At 36.6% G+C, this 16,892-nt stretch overlaps 1 protein-coding gene across 1 annotated transcript in view; it reads left to right on the top strand.

The window, feature by feature from the left end:
* The window catches only part of LOC106874472 (uncharacterized), a 152,072-nt gene that overhangs the window by 10,473 nt on the left and 124,707 nt on the right, over nucleotides 1–16,892 (top strand). The window lies entirely within an intron of this gene.

The following is a 16,892-nucleotide window of genomic DNA, read 5'->3' as shown; positions in this document are numbered from 1 at the left end:
ATCAGGGTTCACAGCATGCATTCAGGACAAACTGAGATTATGATTATTGCAGTTTACTAAAATAATTTGGCAGTTTTTTCATTAAGCCTCTGCTGTGCATTATTTTCATAAGCAGCCATAACTGTTGAAGTATAATTCTGAAAACACTCTTCGTTATACAACAATCTCGTTTCCCTTCTTGCTTTCTCTTCATATCATCTCTTCAGATACCCTGATGCTCTAATTTGGCGAGTCATTTAATAAGCGGGGACACATGTACTACTATCAGCCCAGGGTAACCTGAGCAAACAACAGCAATTGTAATGTTTTCAAACACGAAATCTGATGCAAAACTGTCCAAGATCTCACCGTCACCCGATACCAGACGTCAGATAGATGTGTAACTTGAACCTTGCTAACTCAACGACCACAAAACAGTTCAATGATTTCAGAAACTGAGACAAATCGGAAAGGAATTTCGTATATTTCCTCGCATAAAGCCTTTTCCTCTTTCATTGATTTTTCAGAATTTCAAATTTCATTCTTCCTCCTCTTCGTCTTTCCCTTTTTTGGTCACCATTGTTGTTGTTGTTGTTGACAAGGGAATAATTACAAGACACAGGAATGGAGACGAAATATTTGGAAACTGGAAAACAAAATATAGAAATAAGTTGTAAAGAAGGTAAAATATTGTAAAAGAAGTAAATAAAATGGAAGAGTAAAAATTAAAGCTATCTTCTGCAGGATTTGAAATCAGAATGTAAAGTGGCTTAAAGTCGTTTCATTATTGATTTATAACATAGGTCAAAGGCCACATATTTTGGGTGTGTTAAAGCACCACGACTGGTCCTTATTTTATCAACAACAGAAGGATAAAGCGAAAAGTTGGCCTTCACAGGATTTGAACTCAGAACGTAGTGCTGATAAAAATAGAGATCCTCATCTCTCTCTCTCTCTCTCTCTCTCTCTCTCTCTCTGTTGATCCTCGTTTCATTGAAGTAGATTAACTAAGAATATTCACGTTAAGTCAACAAACCGTGTTTAGCTCAGTAAAATTAGATTTACACAGGTGAGTCAATCCAGGGAGGGTGTTTCTATACAATTGTTCAAACTACAAATAATAGCATCCACATCTAATTCACATGCCAGTCAATTATCTTGAGGGGAAAAAAAGTCACGTGGTTCTAGATTCACGTTTGGAACGCCTCTCGTCCTGAGTCTGCTAAAACAGGCCTAACTTGGCGCTCGCTAAACTATAAACAAAACGATACATCTGTCTCGCTAAGTTAAAATCTACAAACAGCAATTCAGACTATTTTTATAAACCAGACTATAGAGGAGAATTACAATAGCGTGTATATATATATATAATACATAGATAGGAAAATAATCGCCACTGGAGATGTTGCCTCTGTTTATTTTAGCTCATCCTGAAGATGAGTCAAGGAAAGTCTAAAAACGTTGATGGTGGATTCGGAAACTTTGTTGTTCCAAACGAACCACAAGGAACTCACACAGAAAATTAAAAAGAAAAAACATTAATAAAACAGATTAAACCAGAAGCCAGACGTGTTTTCAATGCAAGATATCTAACAGAGAAGCTGTTTCACAGATGTGTATGTATGTATGTATGTATATATGAGGTTGTTATATAACAAACAAACTTCTAAGTATTTCTACTCTAATGTTTTAGTTTGCTTCCTTTTCGGATATATGAACTACGGACCTATATATATATATATATATATATATATATATATACATACACATACACACACACATATACATACATAGATACATGCATATATATATATATATATATATAAACACTGATCTGTATTTGTTTGGCGAGTGGCATAATTTGAGAATGTGTATTGAAACTGAAGCAGTTACACCCAGGAAGAGCCATTTGAGTCAAAGGAAACACAAAACCCTGTTCTATTTATTTTTCGTTCATTTCTTGTTCCGTCAAGCGTTTTTGGTTGCACTTCTGCGTCCTCGTGTCGTGTCCGACATAACCCCACACAGCATGACGACATTTTTTCACATAATACGGTTTAGACGAAAAGTGAATATAATAGCTTGCTCGGTTTCTTAAATAGCTAAGACGATTCCCCACAGATGTTATTGTTGTGTTTGTAAATGTAAGATCCGTCACCCACCCTTGTTTTTCTTTTTATATCTAAATGGCTTTTTAACTCGATATTTACATGATATTATTTATAACTCAATCTACTTCGAGTTCGACCGTTAAAAACGAATTATCTCATGTCTCTCGAAGTTTCTAAATTCTTATGACGTAAACTATGTGTATGTGTGTGTGTGTGTGTATGTATATGAATGTGAGTGTGTATGTATGTATGTATTTATATATGTGTGTGTATATATGAATGATATGTGTGTGTATATATGAATGATATGTGTGTGTATATAAGAATGATATATATGTGTATATATGAATCATATATATGTGTATATATGAATGATATATATGTATGTATATACGAATACGTATTTATGTATGTATATACGAATACGTATTTATGTATGTATATACGAATACGTATTTATGTATGTATGTATATATGAATGCGTATATATATATATATATATATATATATATATATATATATGAGAGAGCGAGAAAGAGAGAGATTGAGCTAGCTAAGTCTGTTAAATACTTCATCCACCATTCTTTTGGTATTAGTCTAAAAGTCAGAAATCGCAGTGAAGTAGTGAAATGTCTCAACCCTGAAATCGAACCCGTGTTCCAGGGATTAACTTGCTGAAAATTCACCACTAAACTGCAGCGCCCTCTTTACAAGACTGTACTCGGGTTGGGGAATGGAGAGAACCATCTGTCGCTATGAAATGTTAACCAAACACTTTGAATGGGTTTCCATGCGGGAAAGAAACAACAAGTTGAATTTCCTCAGCGAACTTTATTTTTAAACCTTGTCGTTTGAAAAAAAACAACAACTGTGTCTATGTGTGTGTGTGTGTGTATGTGTATGTGAGGTGCTGTTCCTCCTTTTCTTTCTTCTCCTCTGTTGCACACTACTTCTTCTCCTCTGACCTCAACTTCATTTGAAACCGCCGCCGCCGCCGCCGCCGCCAGCGTTATGTTCTTCAGCTGTTGTTATTTTTGTTACTATGGTTGTAGTTGTTGCTGGTGGTATGAGAATTGCAGAAGTTTTTCAGTTTGTTTGTGTTGCAGTTGTTCTTAAACTTCTTAGTACAATAAATATTTTGGCCGTTGTTGTTGTAACTGCTGTTGATTGTTTTCCCCCCTTTGTATTCCTCGAATATTTTACACTCCCCCCCAAACACATATCCATTCATGCATGCTTAGTCGGGGCTGTGTTGAATAAGTTTAAATTAACGAGACCTTTTGATGCCAGAAGTGGAGAAAGTCGCTGAATTACAAGAAACCCATTCGATCTTTCACCCACTCATGATATCTGAGATTAGGAAAATATATAAAATATATCCGATGAGGTGGATAAGCGTGTTTCACTCACGATCCCCAAACCGGCTGCGTGTTGTATTCTTGAGCCAGACACTTCATTTCACTCACCTGCAAAGGGGCAACCCTGCGCCAGACCAGCTCTTCTGATCAGGGCTAACGTTGGTCTGCTCGCCTAGCCAGCGGGGTGGCATCATTCGCGAGCTAAAACGATACAAAGTGCATTGTGACCAGCGATGTATAATGGCATCTGATAGTCAGATCGATCACGTGATCATGTGATTACGATACTATCTATGAGAAAGAAAGTGTAATCAGGGTACATAACACTGGGAAGGAACATTTGTGGGCCTCAGCACTTGTAAGAGGCAATAACCTATAGCCAAATTGTGTTTGCTGTATCAATAATCATATCGATATTTGGGCTTATCGATTGGAAGCTAGATGAGATCCAGACTTGTGAAACGAAAACCTTAACATTATCAACCCACACTAGGCCAGAAAATTCCACATCAACTATGATATAGACTATCAACTGGAGACAACATAGCAGAGGATTAACACCGATTCAGTCTTTGAATGTTCTGCCATATTCCTTCGACATCTACAAATCACGAAATGTTAAGGTCCAGTAATGCATTAATTCTAAATAAATGAGACCGAAAAATCAAGAGAATTGGAAAACGCCTCCTCGGTAAGTATTCTTTGGGTGGTGGCCAGGGATACACATGCATAGAAGTATCGGCAGAGAGCCATGCATGATTATTTTAGTAGAAAACTTCGAAGTGACAGAGATAACTAAATTGGGGAACCGACAACTGGCGTATAAGCTTTTACTTTCATATTAGCTCTTACTTTGAAGAATATGTTTTTTTGCAAAAAAGAATTAAGAAATAACAAGAAATAAGAAAAAAGCCTGATGCACAAAAGTTATGAGTTGTGATAACCGATGTGGATTCCACAGAGTTAACTCTGAAGATTTCGTTCACATTGTAAAACCCCAAAACCCGAAAACACTTTTCTGTTGTGTCCTGGCCAGTGTCATACTGAATCTGTCTGGGGATTAGGTTTAAGGTACATATGTCTGTGGTATACTCGACTATTAATACGGCAATTCAATGAATTATTAGTTCACTTGATTGAACGACAGAATACTCATCGTCGAAACCGACGGAGATCCATTTACTATTTAGGTGTGTGTATATGTAAGCTACTACAACATTTGGGTGTCACTTTAAGTACAATATCGCCATCTGTCAAATTGCTGCAGTTTGTGTGTGTGTGTGTAATCGTGAGAGAGTCTAGTTTTTGTGAATATCTGTTTGTGTGTTTGTGTGTGTAATTCGGTTTTCACGAGTGTGTAGTATGCGTGTATATATTTATGTTTACTTGTACATTATACTGCAAGTTTTTCCATTAACTTCTTGTTTTCTCACAGAACAACCCCGTCGCCTGTTTAAATGCCTCTCTCTCTCAAACACTCTCACTCTAAAATAGGTGTACAGTCCATATACAAGACGTTTACAACAAGCTTTTCTAAGTAACTTGAAATGGAATAACGACCTGTGCAGTGTTTGTGTCGTAATTCATCTCTCAACTATTTTAGGCAACCAGACATTATCACAAATGCTTGGATCTCTTTCATTTTTATTTGTGAAACTGTTTGCAATTAACATAAGCTGCAACATTCGTCGATTCTTGTTGTCTCATGGGTTTAGAGTCGGACCATCAGATTCAATAACATCAGATTGTCTGAAAAAATTAAGAAGAAATGGCTTATGAGTAAACCCCAAAAGTAGATTGTTTTACAAACAAAGCTTACACCAATTTAAAATTGAAAAAAACAAAAAACAAAACAAAACATTAATTAGGCGCAGGAGTGGCTGTGTGGTAAGAAGCTTGCTTCCTAACCACATGGTTCTGGGTTCAGTCCCACTGCCTAGCACCTGGGGTAAGCGTCTTCTACTATAGCTTCTGGCCGACCAGAATCTTGTGAGTAGATTTGGTAGACAGAAACTGCAAGAAGCCTGTCGTGTATATATATATATATATATATATATATATATATGTGTGTGTGTGTGTGTGTGTGTGTGTGTGTGTGTGTGTGCTTGTGTGTGTGTGTCTGTGTTTGTTCCCCGCTACCGATTGACAACCGGTGTTAGTGTGTTTCTGTCCCCGTAACTTAGCCGTTCGTCAAAAGTTACCGATTGATTAACTAGAAGGCTTCAAAAATAAGTACCGGAGTCGAGTTGTTCGGCTAGAACTTTTCAGGGCGGTGCTCCAGCATGGCCGCAGTCAAATGACTGAAACAAATAAAAGATAACGTATTTGATAGATCGATCAACTTTCAATATATTCTTAATTGTTCTGATGAAGAAATCATTTAAAAATAATTCGGATTTGCTTCATAGTCAATTATTCAGTTCAAACGAATTCCTTCAAAAGGACATCAGCGTTTTTAAAAAGCACGAAATACTTTCAACTGATTTGATTAAATTTATACGTCTTCTGTTTACGAAGTAAGTCGTCAGCTCTCAGGCGAAACGGAAGTGTGTTGGTGCCTGCTATTTTAAGTTTTAATAAATCGTTTCTCGAAAATAAACTCATTATAAAAAGAAAGGTTCATTAGGGTATCATTGAGGACGTTTGCCTTTATGTAGTTTAATGACACAATAGTTTCCCTGTCGCCTATGGCGGGATTTCAGTTTAACACAGAAATACAGTTTAATGAACTGTTAGCCAATAATACTGCACTTATTCTCCGCTATTGTACAATACAGAGGACTGGGTTTTTACAGCGGCAACTATCTATAGCTATTACAACAACAAGAACAGCAACAAGAGGGTCATAGGAAGTAAAGTATCTTGGTCAGGGACAAACTACAATGATTGTATAAAGGACACACGCGCCTGCAGTATTGGCCGACTAGTTAAGACGTTAGCTTCGCAATTGGTTATTCAATTATCGTTTTATCGTCATACATATCTCTTTGTGTGTCTCTGTTTATCCCCCCACTACCCGTCAGTGTCGGCATGTTTACATCCTCGTAACCTAGCGGTTCAACCAAAGAACCCGACAGAATAAATACCAGGCTTTAAAAATAAGTACTGGGGTCAATTCATTCGACTAAAGTTCCTCCCGGCGGTGCCCCAGCATGGCCGCAGTCTCATGACTGAAGCAACGTGCAAAATGGCTGAGTATAACTGAGACACGCGTAACTCTAATATAATTCCCAGACAGAATCGGTATGCAGCAAGACTGTACCGGTTGAATTATAGGCACCGTTCATTTGGAAGGTGTTCCTTTAGGCCCCCCCCTATCGACTCCCAAAACTTAGTCTCAGTGACTGCCATGGTAAATGAAGTTGCACAGGATGGGTTTGACCCCGGGATCTCTTGGTAACAAAATGAATTCTTTAACTGCGCAGTTATGCATTCGCCCACGTAGACAGGTGCATGTAAACGCACGTATATAAATACACACACACACACATGTAAGTATATATATATATATATATATATATATATATATATATATATATATACATATATATATATATATATATATGTACATGCATGCATGTGAACGTCTGCAAATGTATCTGTGTGTCCATATTTTGAATATGTGTATACATATGTATGTACATACATATGTACATAGACACTCATACGCACACATATATAATTCATTATATTACTGGTACTCACTCTAATCCTCTTGATGTGTAATGAAAGGCTTCTTACGCACCGGAAATATTCCAAGAAAATATAAACGTGCCATACTCAATAACTTCAGACAACCAATAGATTTAAGTATGCCTGCTTGTGTTTCTCTCTTTCTCTCTCTCTCTCTCTCTCTCTCTCTCTCTCTCTCTCTCTCTCTCTCTCTGTGTGTGTGTGCATAGCATGATATATAATATATGCATCCGTGTTTATAGATGCGTGTCTTGTGTAGGAGTGTACTGATGTTTTCGTACACACTCCCACACACCTCATTTGTGTATCACGGGTTTCATAATTAGAGCAGCGTCAAGATTCATAATATAAACCTGAAAAAAAAAAAAAAAAATATATATATATATATATATATATATATATATATGCATATATACATACGTATATGTACATACTGTATATTTAAACATAAATATTGTATAGGATACGTAGATACGTATGAACAGCTCCAAACTAATGCATAGCACATTCACACCGAAGCCATCAACATAAATGTTATACTGGACCTCTCTAGCTTTCCTTCCCATCGGTACCACAAGTCAAACGACTCTTTCAACTATATACACATACACTCCAACTCTACTAGAAATACCATCAACTACCTTATACCCAGTATATCCCGTTGGGTTGCCTATCCTTTTTGTCAACAGATAAGTTTTATTTATGGATGTAGCACTTTATTATAACGATAGACTTCTTAAAAGTATCTTCAAAATAAAATTGATAGACGAACAAAAATATTGATAGATAGATAGGCTGTCAGACCAATAGTCAACCTGATGGACAGATAGATATAGTTTCATATAGCTAAATGTTGCAAGCATGGCAAGTATCGTTATCGCTGTGTCATATACTATTTGTCTGCATTCATATGTATGTATGTACACACACACACAAACACACACACACACACACACACACATTATATGTGTATACGTATGTTTGTATGTATGCGCATGCATGAATGTATGTACTCATGTATGCAAATGTGTGTTAACGCTTCTGGCTGGGTATAGTTGTATGTGTGCGTGTGTATATGTGCACTGGGTTAGTGCTTTTGTGTTTGTGCAAGTCTGTTTTTGTATAACCCTAATGACATTTTATTCCCCGCCTACTTCCGGCCTACAGTCTCCAATATCACCGTCACCATTACCACCTTGGCTGCCATCACCACAATCGTCACCAAAATTACTTCTGTCCCCACCACAACCATTAACACCTTAAGGCCATCACATTATCACTACCACAATCGTAGCATTCATATACTTGTACACCACCACTGTTTATTTTTATTGTTTATTTTTAGAGTGACATTACAGGGTATGTGTGAGAGGCCAGATCTGGTCAGTTTTAACATAAAACGGGTAGAATATCTATTTGGGCCAGATGTGGCCGGTTTAAATGCTAAAGGGTTAATGAAATTACCAAACATGTCGAACGAAAAATTTGTCTCTGAAATACTTTAGCAGTGTAAAGCTATTGAACGATGGATTTATAAATGCCTGCCGTGTTTATTTACGAGCTTTTGCGTTCAGTGTTCAAACGCTACCAAGATCAACTCTCATTCCATCTCTCCGAATCGAGAAATTAAAATGTCAATCAAATTGACTCCTCCACCCCACCGTATTCTACAGGTAAATGGAATTTTGATAGAAGGAAGTAACATAAAGTTTCAGTGTTCGAAATATTATTTCGAACATTAAACGAAAGTTACTTTGACAAATAGTTTCACTACTCGAATACTCACCAGGCCAATTAGATCAGTGGTTTAAATTCGACTTAATATAAGTTTATTTGACGTTAATCGATCGCAGGTAACTTCCCGAGGAAGTAGCAGTTTCTGATTTTTAAAAAATTAAGTACCAAGAATTAAGAGCCCACCTCAAGAAACAAAAGAAATTTCTCAAGTAAATGCGATCTCAGAAATCCTCAATTGGTAATATAGTCACCTCATCAACCGTACCTTCGGCTTTATAAGAAAATTATTCATTTCCAGTGTTAAATGTTTTCTATGAAATATCTGTACAAAAAGAGAACGAAACGAAAAGAATTTGTGAATAAAAATTAAAATTCAATGCTAAATTACTTTAAAAAAAGCAGCACAAGTTTTGTCTCGAAATAATCTCAGGAAACCATGGAGAGAATTGCACATGGAAATAGTTGTAAAAGAAATGAGGTTAGAATTGTACTCCGATGAAAGAAGTGAAGATAAAACTTCAGTATGAAATTGTTCCAAGAGGAAGCGAGATAAAATTTCACCATGTAATTGTTCCAAAGAATGCAAAAGCCTGTAACTTTGCATTGAAACACCTGCCAGATTATGCCATTAGATATTTCAATGGAAATACCAGAGAAACTAAGAATTACAGAATGTAAAAAGTAAAAGTAAACAAAACTTTTATGAGAAATAACGCTTTGTTAGACATAATCATTCTCTCAACACCTCCGTCTGCTTCAATTTTGCTATTTTACTGCATAAATGGTTTAGCAATGCAAACCATTTTCAGTCTTGCTTTTAGTGAATTCAAAACTAATTTTTTGCATATAACAGCTGCGAAGAACTTCTGGGCTGCTTAAATTTGGGGATTTGAGCTGTTTGACTCTATTTGCACGTGTGACAATGGTTTTATATTGTCCATATATGAGGCTTTTCCAAAGACTCTTTCCTGAACGAATGAAACATATTGAAACCGAAATATTGAATAAGTGTGTTTCTCTGACTATATTAAAGTGGTTTTTCTCTTTACATATCTGATTAACAATGCTTCTAACAAGCTACGACTAAAAATTACTCAGTGATCCGTATTATCCAGGCTACTCCACGTTCAACGGCTCATTCCACTTAGTTGTAAGGAGACACCACGGGATAATATAATCCACCGTTGAAAACTACCATAGAACTGTGGAGTTAATGATTATTTAGTTAAATTCTAGCACTGAGTTGGGTTCTTGCGATGGATATAACCAAAATAGATGCTGTGATCTCTAACTTGCCTCTGTATATTTAAATGTTATGATGAAAGTAGATTTCGTTTCTCATTTCATTTATATATTTATGAGCGCTTGAAGCAACTACAAAATTATAGATCTTGGTAAAGCTGTGTTGCTAATAACAGTGTTTTGCTCGTTAATGGTTACTCTGTAAGTAGAGGAGGCGGTTAAATGATAGAGTAACACTTTGGCTCAGTTAGTTTCACCAGTTATTCTTGTAGTTGTTGTGCAGTTTGAACAAAGAAACGACGGACTCTCACCCACTTACCAACAACATGGAAAGCCTTACTACTCGTCCCTGCCTATGTTTCTCTCTCTCTCTTTCTCTCTCTCTCTCTCACACACACACACATACACACATATGCACACTCGCGCGCGCATATACTACGTATATATACTGGCACTCCGTCAGTTGCGACGACGAGTGATCCAGTTGATTCAAGTGCATTGGGATCGAACATGGAACCAAGTGTTTACGAAGTGATCTTTATCATACAGTTCTCTATTCAAGAGATGAGGAATTATGTACATTATTTACATTTTTACATGATTAGGTTTTTCTAACAACATTTCTAAACGTTTCGCTTTTCATCCGTTTCGACGCGAGTCGTAATCTTGTTACATTATACGCTTGTCCTGTCATGCAATTAATTAGTAGCTAGTTTTATTAGTTTATCGCTATGCAAGTGATTTTATACTTACATAGCAGAATCGTTTCTGCTAAATGCCATCCAAGTTAGCATGCAGATCACCCGTCTGATGGTTGCTGGTAGAGCTTGATAGAATATCGCCAGTAAAAATTTAGTCTTTTTATACCAGCTGCAGGTAATCAAGTCTTTTTCTGATACTTCTTTAGCTGCAGATTCTTGGAAGTTAATCATCTTTGATACTGCATTTTTTTTTTTGTTGCATTAAAGTAAAGAGCTTTCAAATCTCCTCTAGTTACACTGTATCTTGATTAGATTAAGAAAATAACAAAGTGTCATCTATGGTAAGGTAGATGATCACACAATAAGAGTAAGACACTCAGCGTCCAATATTTGCAATCTCCAGTTTGTGCTCGGTGTTCATTAGCTCTTTAATGAATTGGTGGTAATGTTAAATGAAGAGTTTTTCTAATTATATTGAGTTGTGCCTGAATCATTCTTCTATTGATGTAAAAAGTGAAGTTCTCAAATCTTGCTGTGACTTTGTTTTAGTTGTTTGTATCCCCAACTCATTTCACATATTGTTCCGAAGATGCTACTTCACGCCTCGTGTAAGATGTTATTGTTTTTGGCCATGCTTCATGTTTTAGCAATTTCCTCCAAAGCAGAATCTCTTGTGGCGTTGGCAATGTTATTTACTGGGCAATTTTGTGGCTAGACTTTACTAAGTAAATCTGTATATTTCTTCAAAATGAATGAAATATGCTGGCATGGTCACGTCTGGGGCCCATTTGATCATAAAACAAACCATGGCTATAATAACTGCAATATATCACAAATCTAAGGTGGCGAGCTGGCAGAATCGTTACCGCGTCGGACAAAATGCCAACGCTCTGAGTTCAAATGCTGTCGGGGTTGACACTGCCTTTCATCCTCTCGGAGTCGATGAAATAAGAACCGGTTGAGCACTGGGGTCGATGCAATCGATTTACCCTCTCCCAGAAATTGCTGGCCTTGTGCCAAAATCTGAATCCAATCTATTACCGATCTTAAAACTGTTACGTCACTAAACATTATTACTCCTCAATAATTCATTTGTGATTGCTTCGTGAAACAGTTTACAACTGCAACGGCAGTGACAACGAAAACAACAGCAGCAGCAACTTCGATGAGTAGAGTAAATTAAAACCAACATCATCACTGCCATCATTGTCATCACCAGTACATTCACCATAACAGCAGCAGCAGCAGCAGCAAGATCGACGCTTGTAATATATTTATATTTATATCTATCACAGTGAGCGAAATTAACTGGTACTCACTGACAAGCTGACTTCCTGCCAATTCTACCAGAAATGAAATAAAAATAAAAACAAGCCAGTATATTTTATGAATCTCAGAAGGTGGCATTTATACTGCCATGGTTTCATTTTGGAAAAATGTCCTCTTAAAGTAACAAGTGAATCTGTTTCAATGGGGAATCGAAACCAGGTCACAGTATTTGCTTACCATGTCTCTCAGAATATCACTTTACAAAGTCACATCACACATTAAACATTCAAGTGACATCGTGGTGTTTTAAGTTCTTGTGGTTCCAAAGAAACAAAGTTTTCGATGTGAAACCAAATCCCAGATGGGATGCCAATTGCTCTACCAAATTTACCCCAGGCACATTCCCCAAGGCCAACTTCTCTCCAGAAATTTCAAATCTCAATTCAAGTCGAAAACCATTCTCTTATTTCAACATGTATTGCAATACTGGGGAGGCAGCGGTAGCAGCAGCAGCAACAACAACAACAACAACAAAGCTCTTTTCGCATTCAACCATGTATAAATTCTCTATTAATACTTAAAGATGTTGCTATTTCTAGCAGGTCGAGTTACCGTGTAGGAGCTTCCTCAGTGACTCGTGCACCACGAGTAATTCTGAGTTCGGCATAGAAGACAGAAAATAGTTGCTGCCGTCGTTGTTGTTGTTGTTTAACCCTGAGAACGTTGAAAAGTAAAACCGATTCCGGGTGGTTTGAACGTGGCTTGTAGAGGAGAGAGAATTTGCCGAGTACCTTTCATTTGACACTGAGTAGAGTTGGAGACTTCACTCAACGAAAGCAATTTGTTGTTGCTGTTGTCAATATTATCTAGGTTCCTGCTGTTGTTGTTTAAATCGAGCTCAGCTCTTACCGACCAGCTATAATAAAAGGCGTTCCAGTTGCGACCATTCCGCCTTTTTAAGCCTTTATGTATCTAGGATTATAGGTTCTTTTCTTTTTGAAATACAAACAGAAAAGTTAATGGTACTTCGCTTGTTGTTAATGCTGCTATTGTAATTGTTACTCTCATTCTGCTGCTGCTGCTGCTGCTGCTGCTGCTACTGGTGTTGTTTAATTCTAGATCACCTCTGATCTCTTTACATTCTCTATACCAATCTCACCCTCAAGACTGAACGAAGCTTTTGTTGGTGAAAGCTTTCTAATTTCTGAATGCCGCGACGATATAGACTCCAGGTTTCGCAGCCATATCGCAATATAGGAAGTTATAGACTATAACTTTCGTTGTTGAGACCTTTGTTATTTAAGACGCGTTTGATTAAATTGCCATTAGCTTATTGAAGTTCTGAGCTTAAATCATTTGAGATACAAGTGGTATTCCATCACCATCGGAACCAAAAACTTCGAAGCCACCAGAAGAGAAAAGGAAGAAATCAAATGACAAGAGAAAACGGCTTGACAAAATAAGCCTCGTCCTCCACCGACATTACCATGCAGTTAATGTCATCGACTCTTCTATGCAGGAATTGGTCTACAGAGTCATCAACGGCATCACCATAAAGGAATAAGGGAAGCAAAAAAGAAACTAAGTTCTCGGATACGAGAGAAAGCCATCGCCGCCGCCCAATCTCACCCAGATCGACTTTCAGTTTTTAAAGGGTTGAAAAATAAAATAAAATATTTGGTTGTAGTTTTTTTCATGATACCCCCCCCCCCCACGCCAATATATTGACTTTCTGCTTGGGTTAGGAACCATAATCAGCTACTTCAGCCAAAATTTTCTTTTCTTAATGACTCAAACGATATAAATCTAGACAGGTATTCACTTAACTGTTCATGTTTAACAACTGCTTTTAAGGAATGGTCTACCAATATCAACTGGACATAGTATGACAACTTTCTTGTACATGTCCGTGCTTATACCAAAAGGTAACGAGCTAACGTCTTTACAGAAGGAATGAGTCATAATTCCAGGTGTTCTGATTAAAAATGGAATAATTAACACATTTCTTATATAGTACAATAATTTATAGAGTTGGCGTAATTTCGTCGTTGTCCTGCTTACTTTTGACCTACATAAAAGTCACTCGGTATTCTCCCTCTCTCAAATGCTTACAAAATATATATCTTCTATTATATTTATTGTTGTAATTATTTTTGGTGTTGTTTTCATTTTCATGCCCTACATGCTTCTAATATCGTTTTCAAGATCCTTGTTATTTGACAATATCTCTGCTTAATTTCGGGGAATGTTTTAACCAAAAGGGATCGAATTGTCTTTTATGGGACAGATATTTTCTTTTCAGCTCCTTTTATATCGTTTTATAATTATATTTGGGCAGTTGACCTTTATTCCCCTCCCAGTCTAGACTGGTATACCTGATGATTGCTGCCACGTTGTTGTCATGTACAGAATATTTTACATATCACTTCTTTTTTGTGTTCGCACCAAAGTGTTGATATGTTGCTCAGTGAGTACAGTTGCTGACTCGATCGTGCCTGTGCATTTAAGTGGCGCATGACAAGGACTAGGCAACCGAACATGATGTACTGCTTGCAGAGTCAGCACTTAATGTAAGCATCTTCTTTTATTGTTTGTAGTTAGACATTGCAATTGTGCTGCTAGAAGTAGACCTTCTCTTTCTGTTTTTAACCCAGACATTTCATTCATTTTTTTCCTTTTACTCTGGTTTACCTCTTGCACGATATTGGCCTAGGAATGGTTTTTCTCTCTATTTTTGTTTTCTTAAATATATCTTGAAAATCCATTTTGATTTTATCTTTTGTTGTTTTTGTTTTACTTAACCTTTACAGTCGTATTCCTCATTATCTAATATTTAATTTTGGTGTACTTAGTTTTATATTTCTATTTTATTAATAGAGGAACATTTTAAATCGTTCTTTGACGATTCTCTTTTACATTTATTAGCTTCCTTTCGCTTTATTCTAAGTCTTATTTTTCCAAGTCCCACTGGTATTACTTTGTAATAGTGTTCTATTTGTACCAGACCCCATCATCTTTATGTGCAGGATTGATATATTCCATTTACATGAACTTTGGGAAGATTCAGAGCAGTCTTAGTAGTTTTTTTTTGTCAACACCTTTTAATTAATATAACTTCGAGTTCATGTTTGAACTGTAGTTTTTAAGAGGGATGGCTAATGTATATATGTGAATTATATAATTACTAGTATTGAATTCAGTTTTTTAATATTAATCTGACACTTTTGTTGTATTATCCTGTCTCGTTTCGTTTTTGTAAAAAATATCTTATTAGTTTTGTCAACCCCTAAATATTTGTGTTGATTATTCTAATTTAATTCTCTGATTTCAGTGTCAAATATTCTTAGTTCTCTTCTTATAATTAATTGCTGTGACACACTTGTCAAATGCCAGGCCTATTCTTATGTCTTTGACGAATTTACAGGAAGGGAAAAAAATCTTTGAGGTCGAAATCAACCTTCTCAAGAACTACTCACTTCCCTATGACGTTCCATAAAACTCCTGGACTGGTCCACATCAAGAAAGGTCTCGAGATAAAACATTAATAAAGGGTTAAGCAAGGGTGTATTTGCCGCAAACTTCAGGAAGATGCTAATATCGACAGGAAGTGTAGCTTCTCTTGGAATGGTGACCGTTACATCACGTTATATTTGAAGGTTATATTTTAGCGATCCAAAAAAAACCGGAGACAGCTGACAACTGGCCAGAAAGTAGTTCATGGTTGACGGGTTGAATTACTGGGTCATTGTCTCATTAAACAGACGATTGTCGACTTCCGTTCTATGGATAGCTTTGACCAATAACGACAACAACAACAACAAGAATAGTAATGACATGAACTCTATCATCATCATCATTGTCATGCTTATTATCATAAACATCGTGTCTATCATGAATAACAATATCATCATCATCATCATCATTATACTAAAAAGAGAAAAATCATCGCAAACAATAACAATAATAATAGTGATGGTGAAAATTACTACTCGCTTTTGTGATTGTTCCATTCCCCGCCCTCTTTCTTTCTCATATATATATATATATATATATATATATATATATATATATATATATACTAGCAGTAATACCCGTCGTTGATCGGGTAATTACTTTTACTGTTTCTCGGGCTGAGAAGCTAGAAAAATGGGTATATCATTCAGAGAGAGAGAGAGAGAGAGAGAGAGAGAGAGAGGAAACAATGCGAATGAGGTATATGTTTATTTGGTTTGTATACTGTGAAATGACGAGAGATAAAACTGCTTTTACTCTCTCTCTCTCCCTCTCTCTCTCTTACACGCACACACACACACACACACACACACACACACACACACACTCTTTTGGGCTAAGCGAAATATTTGTTCTGCTGGAACAGCTCGGCCTGAAATTTCTTTCTTTCTTACTTTCGTCTTTTGACGCCGCAAACCCACGCTAATCTGAATATTAACCACAACCAAACATCATCATGGCCCAGGGTTAAATTAATTTAGTAATTAATAACTGCCAAGCACTCCCGCTTCACATAAAACAAATAAACATCAACTTTGTAAAGTGTTTAACTGTGAAGGCAGTAATACAGGATGGGTCGCATGAAAGGAAACCCGTCCTAAGTATGGAGATAAACATCAACTGTAGGGACATTTTCATTCATACATACATCCATTAATCCGTCCGTCCATCCATACTTTATAATCTTATAATCACCCACTTACACGTAAATATATGTGACAATAAGAATATAAGTGCATCAGTTTGTGTGTGTTTGTGTGGGCTTATCCTTACGTATGTATTTTTAGTAA

The sequence above is a fragment of the Octopus bimaculoides genome, chromosome 23 (assembly GCF_046866305.1).
Source record: "Octopus bimaculoides isolate indiv1 chromosome 23, ASM4686630v1, whole genome shotgun sequence".
Lineage (NCBI taxonomy): Eukaryota > Metazoa > Mollusca > Cephalopoda > Octopoda > Octopodidae > Octopus > Octopus bimaculoides.
This window is presented reverse-complemented; position numbering and strand designations above follow the sequence as displayed.